Consider the following 16,715-nt stretch of genomic DNA (forward strand, 5'->3'; position numbering starts at 1 on the left):
AGATGAAAAAAAAGATATACCTAACCAAACACGCCCCCGGTAACATCAAAGATCAAACACACAACATATTCCCCTCCAAAAATGCTAGACGTACGGGAAACTTTTATACAAGAATTAACGCACAAACCTTCTCTCCTCACTAATCTCTCCCCATTGATTCTCAGGGTGAGGCCCGCTTCATCTTAACAACCAATCAACACACCCCACCCCAGCCTAGCCCGTAAAACTCCTGTAAAACCCCTGTAGATGTAGCATTGCTGATTATACCTGGCCATTCCTCGGGCCGGGCCAACCAAAGCCCGGCGCAAAAAACCCAGGCCCAAGCCCAGCCTGGCCCGGCCCTCGGGCCTAAAAATCGGGCCCGAGCCCGGCCCATCACACTAAAAGCCCGTCGGGCCACGGGCCGGGCCTCTTCCTTAAATGACGAAATCGACGGGCCTGGGCCCGGCCCGGGCTTCGGGCTCAAAACCTAGGCCCGAGCCCGGCCCATGGACAAGGTCGGGCCGGGCCGGGTCGGGCTTTTTCGGGCTGGGTCGGGTCGGGCCGACCGGGCCGGGCTGCCCATGGCCAGGTATATTGCTGATTCCCCTCTTGCTTCCATTCCTCAGCCGACGCTCCCGTAAACTAGGTCCGCGTACAACCACGGGAGGGGCCGCAGTCGCGGCTTGAGCAACAACCGTGCGCCGGTCCAGCGTGCACCAAATAAACCACAGCGTGCACCAAATAAAAAAGGGGATCATATGGCGTATTGGTAATGGCTCGCAGGTTCGCATTTGGCGTGACCCTTGGCTCCCTCGTGATCAGTCTCGACGGCCAATCACCCCACAGCATCGTTGCCGTCTAAGGTGGGTCTCTGAATTGCTCAACCTGAATGGTACATGGAACCTTAATCTGCTCAAGCAGTACTTCCATCAACCAGATATTGATTGTATCCTTTAGATCAAGGCCTCGAGCAGGTTAGACTCTGATGTCCTTGCATGGCACCCAGACAAGCGTGGTTGCTTTTCAGTACGTAGTGCCTACTACCTTGGTCTGCAGGAACATATGGCTAAACGGGATATCGACGCCTCGAGCGGCCAGCCGGACGGACGACGGTCAGTTTGGAACCTGATATGGAAGAACGACGCGCCGGCCAAAGTTCGTGTCTTTGCTTGGCACACCACGCCCTTGTCATCTGCCCTCATGCAGTGCCGCTCTGGGAGGCTATGTGAGAGCACTGGGTGTTACCGAGCACTCCTGACCTGCGTGCTGTTGAGCCAGAGTGGATGTTCCGCCTGCTTGATAAATTGCCGGAAGTGCAGAAGCTTGCTTCATTGATGATCATGTGGAGGATTTGGTATGCAAGAAATGAGGTCACACATCATAAACCCCTGATCCCGATTGAGGCCTCGCGTGGTTTCCTCTCGAGTTATATCACTTCCCCACTTGCAATACGACAACATCCTGAAGCGGACGTTACGAAGGGTAAGCAAGTGATCGATTACCTGGGAAGCACATCAAAGAACACACATGAAACAACAATGACGTCGCAATGGAAGACCCCTGGTGTGAATTAGGCTAAGTTGAATATAGATGGTGCTTTCTTGAAAGAGCATGGTACAGCCGGGGCTGGGATGATCCTGCGGGATCATGAAGGAGCGGTCATCTTCGCTGCGAGACGGGTGCTCTTTAATTGTGGTGATCCTCTAGAAGAAGAGATGGCGGCCATGGACGAAGGGCTTTGACTTGCGCTTCACTGGTCCAATTTGTCGTTGGTTGTGGAGACAGACTGCGCTGAGTTGTTGAAGATGGTGCAGTCTAAAGATGTTGAGTGCTCGAGGTATGCGAACCAGGTCAATGAGATCAGAAGGATTCTGGCTCATGAAAGGAACATTAATCTAGCTAAAATCATCAGACATGCGAATGTAGCGATGCACACCCTTGGTTGTATGGGGCGCTTGCAACAGCGCACAGCCTGTTGGCTTCGAAACTCCCCTATGAAAATAGCTAGCATTGTCATTTCTCAATGTAAACATAATGACTAATGAATGAGAAGTTCCTTTCCCGCAAAAAAAGAGTCTCAACTACAAATAAAATGACTAGTCTCATTTTCAGTAGCAAATCATCTAGCAACTAACAGCATCATACATCAATATTTTATTTTGCAGGAAATACATCCATATATTGACCATTGAAATCAACAAATCATCTAGTGAAAAAACTACATATGCACCATTCATCCATCCATCAAGCAAGCAACGATGATCATGTACATTCATCTGCAACACCACACCACTGGACACACACATCTGACGCATATGAACAACAACATAGCACTGGCACACACTGTCGAAGAGCTCAACATTTGCTGGAGATGCAGTGTGTGCGGTTCGGCTGGTGATGCTCGGTTGCTCATAGGAACAGAGAATGGGATGAAGCAGACCTCACGGGGGCGGAGGAGAAGGACGACTGCACGACCAGGGAGGAGTAGGGGGGAGGGATGGGGCATCGGCATGAAGTGGAGGGCAGCGGTGCGCCTTGCGGATTTAAGTGAAGGCCGACGCTGACCAAAGACTAGTGGATGGAGGGGGAGCATGGGCGGCATCCCGCGATGGCTGGGGCGGGAGCGTCTCGCAGGGCTGGCGTGGCTCATGCCTTGGATTGGCGGAATTGGGTCGGTGAATTGTGGGGCTGGCATCTAGCGGAGCGAGCGAGCGGATGGACAAAGCACGAGGAACAGGTCGAGACGAGAGGAGTTGTTCGTTTTGCTCGGTGACATTCTTCCTATAAATACTAGTTGAAATAGGGGTATTGTCTTAATTATCATGGCTGGGAGGCGTTTTTGGATTGCACTACTGATTATGACGATTCTCGGATGATTTTGAAGAAGCAAATCGAGTTCTTTTCAGCTTATTGATTCTTCATACTTGATTCGTGAGAATCGTCTGGAACTGGTACTGAATCGTGCATGCAAGGAATGCAGAAAACGATACAGGTAACCAAACATCCAGATGTCCCGAACACACAACCTATTCCCCTCTCCCTTCCACTCCCCAGCAGACGCTTGCAACTGCGAAGCCTTCTTCTGGAAGCCTCCCTGCCACTGCCGACGAGAGCGAGGCGGCCATGGCTCCGCCGTTCGTCTACGCCGGCAGCTCCGGCGACGGCACGGGTACGGCGAGTCTCCCCTCCTCTCCCTCTCCCTCTTCGACTCTCTCCGTGTCTCTCTCTCTCTCTCTCTCTCTCTCTCTCTCTCTCTCTCTCTCTCTCTAATTACGGGCGATTTGTCCCGCGCGCTCAATTTGTGTGTGCAGCTCAGGACGCGGCCCTGCGAGCGGCCTTCTACGGCGACCTCCGGCGTCTCAGAGGTTGGCCTCTCCTCCTCTTCCTCCGCCCCATCCCCATGCCCCCGGGCCTCCCCCCGCCTCGCTTGGCCATAATTTGTTGGGTTGGGCTAGGGTTTTGCTTCTGGCTGCTCGCGGTGATCGAATTTCCGACGGCTAGATTAGGTATGTCGTTACAGGATGAGATGGTGCAATTGCCACCGCTGTTCCGTTAGCCACACCAATTCGGGTCCTGTTTGATTTGACACTAGGAATGGTCCCTCGTTAATTTTCCTCCTGCATTTGACTTGTGTGGACTGTGGAGTAGTATGCTGTTAATTTTGGGGTCAGCTTTCGTACTGCAGACAATTAAGTGTAAAATTTGGTGCATACAGTAATTATTCTCCGAACTACGAAAAGCAAATTGTGCGATTGTGGTCTTGTGTACTGTTTATTAGGAATCTGGTTGACGCAAGTCCTTCCACGGGGCACATGTTATGCCTTTATGATCAGAGCACTGTTTTTTTTTGTCAAGTCTATGCACCGATTGATTCACTGTGTGTCCAAGACTCGATGCAGATATGAAACCTTTAGGGTACCCTCCAACCCCTCTTTAGTTCACTCAAGTGAGTGAGCTAAATTTCCAATATCACAAATTTTAGTTCATTCCCTTAATGCTCATGGTTTGCATCCTTGCTTGACTTAGTGGGGTTCTTGTCCATCTATGCAACACATTTGGGATCCTTTTCTTTTGGTTGTCTAGCAAGTTATAATTTGGCAATTTGCTTCATTAATATATTGATATGCTTGGGTGTTTGCTTTGGGTGAAAGGTGCTGTAAAGAGTCTTCCTGACCCAAGGGCGAGGGCGGTCTTCTCTTTTTCCAACAAGGGTGGCCTTGGTGTGCTGCACCTCGCAACCGTCAGAGGGCATATTGAAGTTTGCAAGTACTTGGTGGAGGAACTGGGAGGAGATGTGAATGCTCCTGCTCCTGGAGTTGGAGGTCTTTATCTAACCCTTTTCCCTTTTATGGAAATTGGCATCTGTCATGTCTATGTTTGGCACCATGGGTTGTCTCAATTGTGTTGTTGTGCTTTTTGGTTGCAGAATTTGCAGGCGTGACACCCTTTATGACATCTGTTCAGTCCGACGATGTTTCAACTGTGAAGTATTTGCTTGATTGTGGCGGTGACCTAACTAAAGCAGATGGTAAAGGACGCACTGTTCTCCATCATGCAGCAACCGTAGGTAGCTCCCTGGCTCCTCACTCATGCAATTTTCGCTGTCTAGGGCACTCCAATAATATTGTAGTCTCTTTTCTGAAATATAATTAGTCAAAGTTGGATAAAATTGTCCCATCTATGTTTTATGCCATGGTGGTCACTTTACTAGCAGTTAATTCACTGCTGTACACTCAGATGTGGAGCCACATGACTTATGGAATTATTTTATTCATGGCAGGAAGCTGTAAGGTTACTGAGTTCCTACTTTCCAAAGGAGTACCTGTTGACATACAATATGGCTATGGTACACCACTCCATCTAGCTGCTACCAATGAACAAGATAAAATAGTGAAAATTTTGTTGGAACACCATGCAGATGTATATAACCCTTACCATTTCTTATTTTCATTTTTCGTTTTCTAGATTTTGTTCCTTTGTATTTGATGATAATTATTACTCTTGGACCATAGAGAAATTCTCATGTTTTTCTTTCAGGCTAACACCAGTGTCACCAGTTTGGGTTCTGCGTTGATGGGTGCTCTTTTATGCCGTTCATTGAAGTGCATGAAGCTGCTGATTAAGGCCAGTATTCTATTGTCTATATTTCCATTGTTATGTTCTGATTCTACACCGAGATGGAACCATGAAATTTTTTATTCCACAATCCTTTTCACAGGGTGGTGCTGATGTCAATCGGATGACCTCACTTCTGATGACTCCGTTAGTGTTCACTGCAGGGCGCAAAGACTACACCAACTTTATGCAATTTCTGTTAAAGGCAGGAGCGGATCCTAATATTCCTGATGGTGTATGTTTTCCTTATTTTCTTGATCTATTGTACTAAAACTTATGGTGAAAGTATTACTCAACTCTTAAGGAGGATAGTTTAGCTTTAGCAATGAATTCATGGTGCTTTTAGTCTTTGACTATGTGATGAGAAGTTTGCATTTATCTATGTGCAGGCAATAGGTAGGCGTGTGAGCTATAATTTTAACGGTTTATATCAACAAATGCATATTGACGTTGTTGACTAAAAGAAGTTTGACTTAGGAGAAAACTAGAAAATATTTTGGAATGTAGTAGCAAATTTTGAGTTCTGGAGCATGCTCTGTTCTGTGCAATCCTGTATATATGTATATCGTTAGTCTGAAATGTTTTTGAATATGTCGGATGTCCTTGTATTGAGCCCACATATAGCCAAGCTATGTCAGTGTTTCTCTATTTAATATGAGGCCGGTGCTTAACTTAACAGTTGATGAGATAGCGAGATCTCATAATGCAACATTCAGGCTTCAGGGTAGCCGCATTTTCCAAATGTACTCATCAGCAATCACTAAAATGACTTGACTTCTCTTAGCTTACTTTATGTTGTTTTCTTCATCCCAGCGGTTGGTACTTTTTCAATTACTCTAAAGTGTCAAATTAAATTTGTGCTTTCAATAATTATGGGCTAATTTTAAAATTCATGTATAGCTATTTGTCCTTGTTGTTTTTATCTATATAATTCATGGTGACTCCTAAAGGGCATGCCACTAAAAATTATTGTTGCTTCTCAATTTCAATTCTTGCTGAAATGCCTGTTTTTAATCCCTTGCTGAAGGATGGCCTTTTGGTATGTTGTCGGAGTATATTGACTGTTTAAATTGCTACTAGAATTTAGAAATGCTTGCTGGGATAAATCCTGGTTGAAACATTTGGTACCAACATTATGTAAACCCTGGTTCTCTCCCATGGCATTGTAGTTGATTATATGGGTTATATCTTTTCATAATTTTCATATTCTTTTACTGCATTCTAAAGGGTCCTTTAGTTATGTAGTTAATTTCAAAAGAGTTGACATTTTTCCTTTTGTTGCCCAGTTTGGTAGGTTACCAATAGAGCATGCTGCTAGACGTGACTGTATGGAACAAGTTGAAATGCTGTTTCCTTTGACTTCCCCAATTCCATCTATCCCAAACTGGAGTATAGATGAATCATCTCATATGAAAAATTTGAAAGTGCAAAGCCACTGGTATGTTATTTGTTGCTGTTGCGCCCCGTGGATAAATTTTACTCCCTCATATATTGGTTGTAATAACATCTTATATTATGGGAGGAGGCACTACTTGAATGGCTGGTCATATTTTTTGCTCGCCAGTCCTGAATTTGTCTGTCAACTTTTATGACCTGGACTTACTATATATGCATAAGATCACACTTAAAATGATAGTCATGACCTTTTTATGGTTTTTCTTCAGAGCATCACCTCATCAAAACCATTAAATTGAAGTAGTTAAAGCTCTTAGAACAAACTACCAATCATAATTTTGGAAGGACCAGATTTGGACCCCTTATTAGTTCTTGGCTGTTCAATGGTTCAAAAAAAGTAACTTGGTTGTTCAGTATCGATTCATGAACTGCTGTAAACTTCTCGTCATGCGTAGTCTTCAGGATACAGGAGTACTTTACAAGCATATATACTGTCGATGTGAAGTTGTGAACTGAAATATACAAATATAGACAATGTGCTATACAGCTATACTTGTGATCAAATTCTTGTTGTGTGAGTAACTGCTGCCTTTTGCTGTGCTATACAGCTATACTTGAGAAATTACCTCAATGTGCACTTTGCATTGCAGCATAATAAGCATATCAGATACGAAGCTACGGCGAGTGTGTAACAGAGTTGTTAAGTTTCTGTTTTAATTGGAATATCTTTGAAATGACGCTTCATTCCTATTTTTTTGCATTGTTCTATCATTCAGGATCAGAGACACCTTGAGCGAGCAAAAGCTATATTCAAGTCACAGGCAGATCATGCATTCAGGCTGAAGGACTATAAGTTCGCATCAAAATCATATGATCTGGTAAGCCCCTTAAACCTTATCTATGGACAATGGTGGTTTAGAAGGTGACATTTTTCTAGGGACCGATTGCAGAACATTATTTGTTTGCTAACAAGGTTTCTAACATTGTTCTCTAGTTTCCCGTTTATTATCTGTTAGTTTGCCATTATGATGTATTTCTGTTGGATTAATATTATTTTGCCGGACTAATCTTCCTAACCTGTCATTAGGGGTGGAAAGTGGTAGCGGATAATCCGAAATATCCGATATTCGTATTCGAGAAAATGCCTATTCGTATCCGAAACATCCGCATCCGAATCAAAATGGAAATGGAAATTGTCCGTATCCAAATTTATTAAACAAATACAAAATAAAATATGGTAGGAGATTTTGACACAAATATGGATATGGAAGTGGATATATCCGTATCCGAATAAGATTATGGGTGGTATTTTTTAAAATTCTAGGCCCAATATTCCAATTATTCAAAATAAAAGCCAAATAAGTGGTCAAATTTTACTCTTTATATGATTAAACTTATAAATTATTATGCATTGAAAGAGTATTTATTCATAAACCTATTTATCATTGACTTATTGTATGTCACAAGTTGATTATTTTAGGTTACATAGCTATTGACTAATTTACTTAAGCAACATGTTGATATAATTCGTATCCGTTCCGAATCAAGAAAATATCCGATACGTATCCGTATTCGAATAATATCCGAGCCGCATCCGCATCCGAGAACATCCGTATTCGGATTCGTATTCGTTTTGAGAATATGAAAATGGAAGTGGTAAGAGCACTATCCGATCCGCATCCGATCCGTTTCCACCCCTACCTGTCATCATGAGAAGATAATCACATAACCTGTTTTGTTTGACCGACCATAGGCAATAGATGCCGCACCGAGTGCAACATTGTACGCAAACAGGAGTCTTTGTAAACTGATGTTGGACGATGGTGAAGGTGCTCTGTCAGACGCTCTCAGCTGCAGAATGCTGCGACCTAACTGGGCAAAAGCTTGCTACCGTCAGGCTGCAGCTCACATGCTTCTCAAAGTGAGTTACACGTCTAGCTTGCCATCGTGTTTCCCTACTCTACAATCTATGCAGTCGCTCATGTGCCTTTGATGTGCTCTACGTCTAGGAGTATAAACAAGCTTGTGATGCTCTCCTGGACGCTCAGAAATTAGATCCTGGAAACATAGAGGTGGAGAGAGAGCTACGGTAATCTACTGTCTTGTACTTGTATCTTTTGAAGCATGAATGATATGTACTTCCATACTAACGACCAGCAGTCGCACGCTGTACCAGCATGTCGAATTCAATTATACCTACAATTCAAGTACACCAAACTGGAGACTAACATTTCCATTTCAATTTTTGGTGCTATTGTTCCATATAGCTGAAATTTGTTCCATTTTGGTTTAACTCTGCCAGGGAATTAATGAAAGCTCCTGGTGAAGCTGACAAGTGAAGCATGGTGGTTAGCATGAGAGTAGAGATTGTGCTTTATGCTTTGTCAGGCAAAAGTTCTTTTGGCTTGCATTAGAGTAGTTGCTCAAACTGAATGTGATGGTACTTATGCGAGTAGAAGGCAGAGGTGCTGTAAGACTTGCTTACTTGTGTACAAAAGAGCTGAATCAGGCAGGAAGCGAAGTGCTGAAATGTGGATGGGGATTTACCACTTGAGTTAATTACATTAGAAGTTTTACTGAATCTAGCACAAATGCCCGATCTGTACGATGTTTCCTTATGAATTTTGAATACCTTCCAAGTTTTCATACTTTAGTTGAGAACAGAGAAACTGAAATAGTACCACCCTTTCATTTGCATCTTCCAGCATTTTAGGGCCATTAAGTCATTCTCAGTTACATGAGGAAGATTCTATTCAACATGGTTGCTGGCTCATTGCTTCTGCGAATAAGCATGCACTCCTCTACATATTGATAGTTTCAGTAATAATACATTTATAAACATCATCTGGATTGCAAAGTTTCTGAATAATTGTACATCTCAAGATCAATTGGCTAGAGAAGTACTCCCTCCGTCCCATATTACTTGTCGTTGATTTAGTACAAAGTTGTACTAAATCAGCGACAAGTAATATGGAACGGAGGGAGTAGCAGCTAGTGACTACGGTAGATGAAAAAGAATACTGTACATAGGCTGGAATTGCATTGGATGCATCCATGCCAGGTACTCCCTCCGTTCTGAAATATGTCTTTTTAGAGATTCCACTATGAATTACATACGGATGTATATAGACATATTTTAGAATGTAGACTCACTAATTTTTCTCCGTATGTAGTCCGCAATGAAATCTCTAAAAAGACTTATATTTAGGAAGGGAGGGAGTACCTTGCAAATTCCGCTGAGAAATCATACATGTAGATGATGTGTACAACGCCAATACCTCATTGAAACACAATAACGGCTTCCTTGTTCATGTATGTAAAATGGCGAAAGAATTAGAGTTTGAGCATAATTACTAATTCAAATTGGTTCAAATCCTTGAGACCCTATTCTACATGCCTTCTACAGAAATGGAGAAATTCCAAATAAATTTGGAGGATCGTCAAGCATATAATGCCTACAAGTCGTGTAATGCAAGCACTGGCTTAAATGTCTAGGGGTTAAACACATGACACTGATCTGTGCCCTATCAAAGACACTTTAAGCTCTCAACATGTGCAGTTTAGGACTTTTTTTTCTGCAACATTACTGTTAATGACCAGTTTTATGAAGCTGAGTAAATTTTCTAGTCGTCCAAAAAAGTAGCTGAAGTAATTTTTTCCCTTTTAGATCATCACTAATTATACAATATATTCTCATATTGTATTTATTGATGTTTCATATGTCCATATGTTTTCTATCACTACTGGGAAAATCGTCGTTACCGAGTACATTGCTGTTTGCCGAGTACTAGACCACGGGATCACGGTAAAGGCCATGTAAGCCGAGTGTGGCTCTCGGCAGACAACAGGACACGACGCACGCCGGTAGTTGCCGAGTCTCTGCTACAATGTGCTTGGCAAAAAAAACACTCGGTTTATGTGATGTATGCCAAGATCCTCTGCTACGGCACTCGGCAAACAAGTGCCAGGTGGCACGGCTGACGGTGTTCTGGATGAAGGAGTTCATATCCAAACCAGGTGTGGTTCCTAGTGCATTGGATCCCATGGCTATCTATTGTGACAACACTGGTGTCATAGCCATTGCCAAGGAGCCACGGTCTCACAAGAAAACCAAGCATATCAAACGTTTCTTTAACTCCATCCGTGACTACATCAAGGACGGTGACATAAAGATTTCCAAAGTTCATACGGTTCTGAATGTTGCAGACCCGTTGACTAAATCTTTTCCACAAGCAAAACATGATCAACACCAAAACTCAATGGGTGTTAGATTTGTAACAATGTAAACTAGATTATTGATTCTAGTGCAAGTGGGAGATTATTCGTAATATGCCCTTGAGGCAATAATGAAGTTGTTATTATCATATTTCCTTGTTCTTGATAAGTGTTTATTCTTCATTCTATAATTGTATTAATCGAAAACTCAAATACATGTGTGGATACACAAACAAATACTGTGTCCCTAGTAAGCCTCCACTAGACTAGCTCATTGATTAAAGATTGTTAAGGTTTCCTAGCCATAGACATGAGTTGTCATTTAATAACGAGGTCATATCATTAGGAAATGATGTGATAGACAGACCCAATCACAAGCCTAGCATCTGATCGTGTCACTAAGTTTAAATTGCTACAACTTTCTTAATGTCAAGTATCTGTTCCATAGAGCATGAGATCATGTCACTCCCTAGTGCGGAAAAAATGCTTTGTGGGCATCAATTGTCACTTCGTAACTAGGTGATCATAAAGGTTCTCTTCAGGTATCTCGGAAGGTACTCGCTGGGTTGCATGGATCAATACGGGGATTTATCACTCCATGTGATGGAGAGATATCTCTGGGCCCTCTCGGGAATACAACATCCGAAGTACGTAGCTTGCAAGCATATGACTAATGGGTTTGGTCACGGGGATATTGTATTACGGAACGAGTAAAGAAACCTTGCTGGTAACGAGATTGAAATAGGTATGATGAGACCGACGATCAATATCGGGCAAGTAACATATCGGCAGACAAAAGGAATTGTATACGGGGTTATCGAAATCCTTGACAACGTGGTTCAACCAATGAAATATCTTTGTCGAATATGTGGGAAGCATCATGGGCATCCATGGTCCCTTTATTGGTTACTGATTGGCGAGGAGTCTTGATCATGTCCACATATTTCGAACCCGTAGGGTCACACACTTAATGTTCGGTGCCACTAGGGTTTGATGAGATAATAAGATGGTGTTATCGAATTTTTATTCGGAGTCTCAGATGGGATCCCGGACATCATGAGGAGCTTCGGAATGGTCCATAGACAAAGAAAACATATATGGAAGGTATTTTCGAGGTTATCAAAATATTTCAGGATTTTTCGGTATTGTATCAAGAAGGTTCTAGAAGGTTCTAGAGTAGGACCCACATGCGTGGAACCAACATGGATGTGGGTGGTGGACCAAGGCGCCACACCTCTGGTCCATGCGCACCAAAATCCCCCGTAAAAGGAATGGGATCAAATCCCAAAGGGATAAGATCAAGATTCCTAAAAAGGAGGGATCACAATCAGTGGGAAAGGAAGGAGGAGATTTCCTCCCCCTTTGGTGTGCAGCCCCTAGAGGCTGGGAGGATGGGCCAAGCCTCCTCCCCCATGCCTATAAAAAAAATAGAGGAGAGAAGGGATGGCCGCAGGACTTGACACCCCAGTTGCTGGCCGCAGGACTTCACACCCCAGTTGCTGGCCGCCTCCCTCTCGTTCAATACGTCCCTCATCCGCCCAGTTTTTAGCGAATCTCTGCCGGATTTCCATCATACTTCCGCCACCATGCCTTCGTGCTGCTGAGATCAATCTCATCCGCCTCTCCCCCTCACTTGCTGGATCAAGGAGGAGACGACATCAAAGCTGCATGTGTGTGCAATTTGGAGGCATCGTTCGAGTGGTGCTACATCGGATTGATCCGAACGAAAGTACGACTACATACCCGTGATCATTAGATCATTAAATGCGTGTGTTCTACAAGGGTATGTAGACCTTTTTCCACTCATTGCTAGCATCTACTCCCTCCGTTCTAAATTACTCGTCGTGGTTTTAGTTCAAATTTGAACTAAAACCACGACGAGTAATTTGGAACGGAGGGAGTAGTAGATTAGATCTTGGGTTTATTCATTCTCTCGTAGGATTTTTGTTTTGTTTTCCTTGCAACGTATCCCATCACATAATGATGTGCATAACACAATTTTACTAGAGCAATCCTAAAGGCAACATTTGGTCCAAGACTAGCAAAGATGAACGATAAACACCATATACAAAAGAATGTGTTGGCAGAAATAGCAAATACGTGATAAAGCAGACAAGAATCACAAGAAAGTGAAAGACTAATATTAAGAACATACTTCCGACAGGTAAGTTTAAAAATAAAAAATATCTTCTAAATTTGTCTTTCCAAATGGTTGTTTATCTTGATATTATTTTTTCGTTTCTAACACTTTTCTCATTTTTTTGTAGGAGTTGTTGAATATCAAGGAGAGAAATCAAAATGTTCCAAAATTTAAAAATACTTTGCAAAACAGTAAGTTAAACATTCATGTCAAAAAATATCAAAGGAAGAAGCTCTTAAGAAAAAATAGTAAGAACCTTTCTCAACAACAAAATCAAATTTCGTATAAATGTTTTGACAAATACTTTCATACTAAACTCTCATATAATATGAAAAAATTTCCACGCAGGTATTCATACCCATCGAGAAGGAAAACTAGTACACTTTATATGTGATGGACAAATATAAGAAGAAACCTCATATCCTTGATCCAAAAGAAACCGTAATACGTCTTCAACATATCTACTTTTCCTAACGTTTTTCCTCTTGTTTTGGACTCATATTTGCATGATTTGAATGAAACTAACCCCGAACTGACGCAGTTTTTAGCAGAACTATCATAGTGTTGTTTTTGTGCAGAAATAGAAGTTCTCGGGAAGGAACAAAACCTTGCGAGGAATTTTTATACAATGAAAGAGAATTTCTGGAGCCAAGAGCCACCTGAGGGGGCACCTGGGTGGGCACAACCCACTAGGGCACGCTTGCCCCCCCCCCCCCAGGCGTGCCTAGGTGGGTTGTCCCCACCTGGTGGCCCCGCAGACCCTAAAACCGAAGCCATAAAATCCTATTTTTCCAGAAAAAATAAGGGAGAAATTATTATCACGATCCACAAGACAGAGCCGCCGCCACCTTATGTTCTTCATCGGGAGGCCAGATTTGGAGTCCGTTTGGGGCTCTGGAGAGGGGGATCTTCGTTCTTCATCATCACCAACCCTTCTCCATCGCCAATTCCATGATGCTCCTCACCGGGAGTGAGTAATTCCTTTATAGGCTCGCTGGTCGGTGAGGAGTTGGATGAGATTCATCATGTAATCTAGTTGGTTTTGTTAGGGCTTGATCCCTAGTATCCACTATGTTCTGAGATTGATGTTGCTATAACTTTGCCATGCTTAATGCTTGTCACTTTGGGCCCGAGTGCCATTATTTCAGATCTGAACCGTTTATGTTATCACCATTATATCCATGTTCTATATCCGATCTTGCAACTTATAGTCACCTACTACGTGTTATGATCCAGCAACCCGGAGTGACAATAGTCGGGACCACTCCCGGTGATGACCGTAGTTTGAGGAGTTCGTGTATTCACCGTGTGTTAATGCTTTGTTCCAGTTCTCTATTAAAATGAGGCCTTAATATCCCTTAGTTTCCAATTGGACCCTGCTGCCACGGAAGGGTAGGACAAAAGATGTCATGCAAGTTCTTTCCATAAGCACGTATGACTATTTACAGAATACATGGCTACATTATAGTTATGAACTGGAGCTAGTGCCGTATCACCCTAGGTTATGACTGTCACATGATGAATATCATCCAACAAATTACCGATCCAATGCCTACGAATTTATCCTATATTGTTCTTGCTAAGTTACTATTGCTGCTGTTACCGTTGCACTTGCTACAAAATTATTGTTATCACTGTTACCGTTACCGTTGTTGCTGCTACTATTATCAAAACTATCATACTACTTTGCTACTGATCACTTAGCTGCAGATAATTAATCTCCAGGTGTGGTTGAATTGACAACTCAACTGCTAATACTTACAAATATTCTTTGGCTCCCCTTGTGTCAAATCTATAAATTTGGGTTGAATACTCTACCCTCAAAAACTGTTGCGATCCCCTATACTTGTGGGTTATCAAACTTCTCCTGGGGATGAAGAAATGGAAAACCAAGAATACATATCGAAACTAGATGCCATTGAAAACAATAGACCAAGGAAAAAGGGAAGAGTGCCACGCTCATAAAAGAAAAATGGTAAGTATTTTAATACCAGTTTTCAGTTTTATGAACTGCACTGCAAGATTCTTTATGCAATTCTCAGATGCCTGGGATTAAAGAAGTCTTAAAAATTATGTTTGGAGATGGGGAATTCCAAAAGAAAAAACAAAGACTTCATGGGTAAATGGGATTTTCAATGGGTAGAAGGTGTGCCACAAGTTGAACATGGTGAATCACTATATGCTGTTTTAAGATATGCATTGCTCTACAATGGTGAAAGGATCATCAAAGACATAGATGATTTTGAAGTAAGTTTTCCTTGAAATTCTTCTAGGTGCACTATATTGAAATTTTGTAATAATTTTAGTACTTTACATATACACCTATGTGCACTAATTCTATGAAGTTTATTTTTTTGTTGGTGAATGCTACTTCCGAAATGCGTTGGGATTTCCCTGAAGAGGGAGGGTGAAGTAATATAGTAGCAGAAAATATTTCCCTCATTAAAGAACAAAGGTTTATCGAACCAATAGGAGATTCACACAAGCGACCTTTAGCAGTACCTACACACACAAGAGCAAATACTTGCACCCAACGCGGGCAAGAGGGTTGTCAATCCCCTTGTACTCATTAATTGCAAGGATTAAATCTGATAGTAGGAGATATATAAATTGCAAAGTAAAATAAAAGTAAAGAAATTGTAGCAAGGTTTTAGAGTTTTAGCAAAATGATTCAAATGGACCCGGGGGCCATAGCTTTCACCAGAGGCATCTCTCAAGAACATAGCGATACAATGGGTGAACAAATTACTATTGGGCAATTGATAGAATAGCGAATAGTTATGATGTTATTCATGGCATGATCAGTACATAGGCATTACGTCCGTGATAACTAGACCAAAACGATTCTGCATCTACTACTATTACTCCACTTCGAGAGCGCTTCTATGCTTGTGTCTCTAGGTATTAAACAAAGTAATGCATTAAGTATCATGACATAATGTAGACAAAATAAGATCAACTAGTATGATCGAACCCCATCATTTTATCCTTACTAGCAACAATACAAATATGTGCCTCACTACCCCCTTCTGTATGAGGTGAGGACACCGAAAGATTGAACCTACTACTATGCACCACTTACACTGAAGATGTAATCATCAACTTGGCCAAAGATAACTCATAGATTGGAAAATATTACATAGATATAACAATCACACACAATAAAGTTCAGAAATAACTCAATTACTTTCAATGAATAATCGGATCATAAACCCACAATTCATCGGATCCCAACAAAAATACCACATAAAAGGATTACATCATATCAATCTCCGAAGAGAACATTGTATTGAAGATCAGAGAGAGGGAAAGAGAGGGAGAGATCCATCTAGGTACTGTTATGGACCCGTAGGGCCTATAGGGAACTAGTCACACATCATCGTAGAGGCAACAAGATCGATGTAGGGCCCCTCCATAATCGATTACCCCTCCGGCAGAGTACCGACGGAGGCCTCCAAATGGGATCGCGGAAGAACAGAGGCTTGCGGTGACGGAATAATTGTTTCGCATCTCTCTCTGGTGGTTTCTAGATTTTATGGAATTTATGGGCCTGGAATTAGGTCAAACAGAGTTGCGAGGGGGCCACAAGATCAGACGGCACCCACCTAGAGGCGTAGCGTGTGAGCTTGTGCCTCTCTCGTGCGGCGTTTGTCTCCCCCCAAAGCTTCTTGGATCCCTTCTGATTCAGAAAAAAGCATCGTAAAGTTTCATTGTGTTTGGACTTCGTTTGGTATGTTTGTCCTGCGAAACAATAAAATAGGCAAAAACAGGAATTGACACTGGGCACTATGTTAATAGGTTAGTTCCCAAAATGATATAAAATTGCATATAAAGCATACAAGATTAATAATATAATAGCATGAAACAA

General features: G+C 42.3%; 1 pseudogene across 1 annotated transcript; it reads left to right on the forward strand.

Annotated features, from left to right (window-relative positions):
- The first annotated feature begins 3,105 nt into the window (after window positions 1–3,105).
- Window positions 3,106–9,174, forward strand: LOC125508906 (uncharacterized; annotated as a pseudogene). Its single transcript, XR_015618405.1, has 12 exons — window positions 3,106–3,151; window positions 3,294–3,347; window positions 4,134–4,304; window positions 4,409–4,549; window positions 4,763–4,902; window positions 5,020–5,106; window positions 5,201–5,332; window positions 6,384–6,535; window positions 7,269–7,370; window positions 8,246–8,413; window positions 8,502–8,581; window positions 8,786–9,174. The product of XR_015618405.1 is annotated as an uncharacterized LOC125508906 (transcript).
- The last annotated feature ends 7,541 nt before the right edge of the window (window positions 9,175–16,715 follow it).

Source organism: Triticum urartu, chromosome 1A (genome assembly GCF_056163025.1).
Source record: "Triticum urartu cultivar PI428250 chromosome 1A, HENAU_Tu73, whole genome shotgun sequence".
Classification (NCBI taxonomy): domain Eukaryota; kingdom Viridiplantae; phylum Streptophyta; class Magnoliopsida; order Poales; family Poaceae; genus Triticum; species Triticum urartu.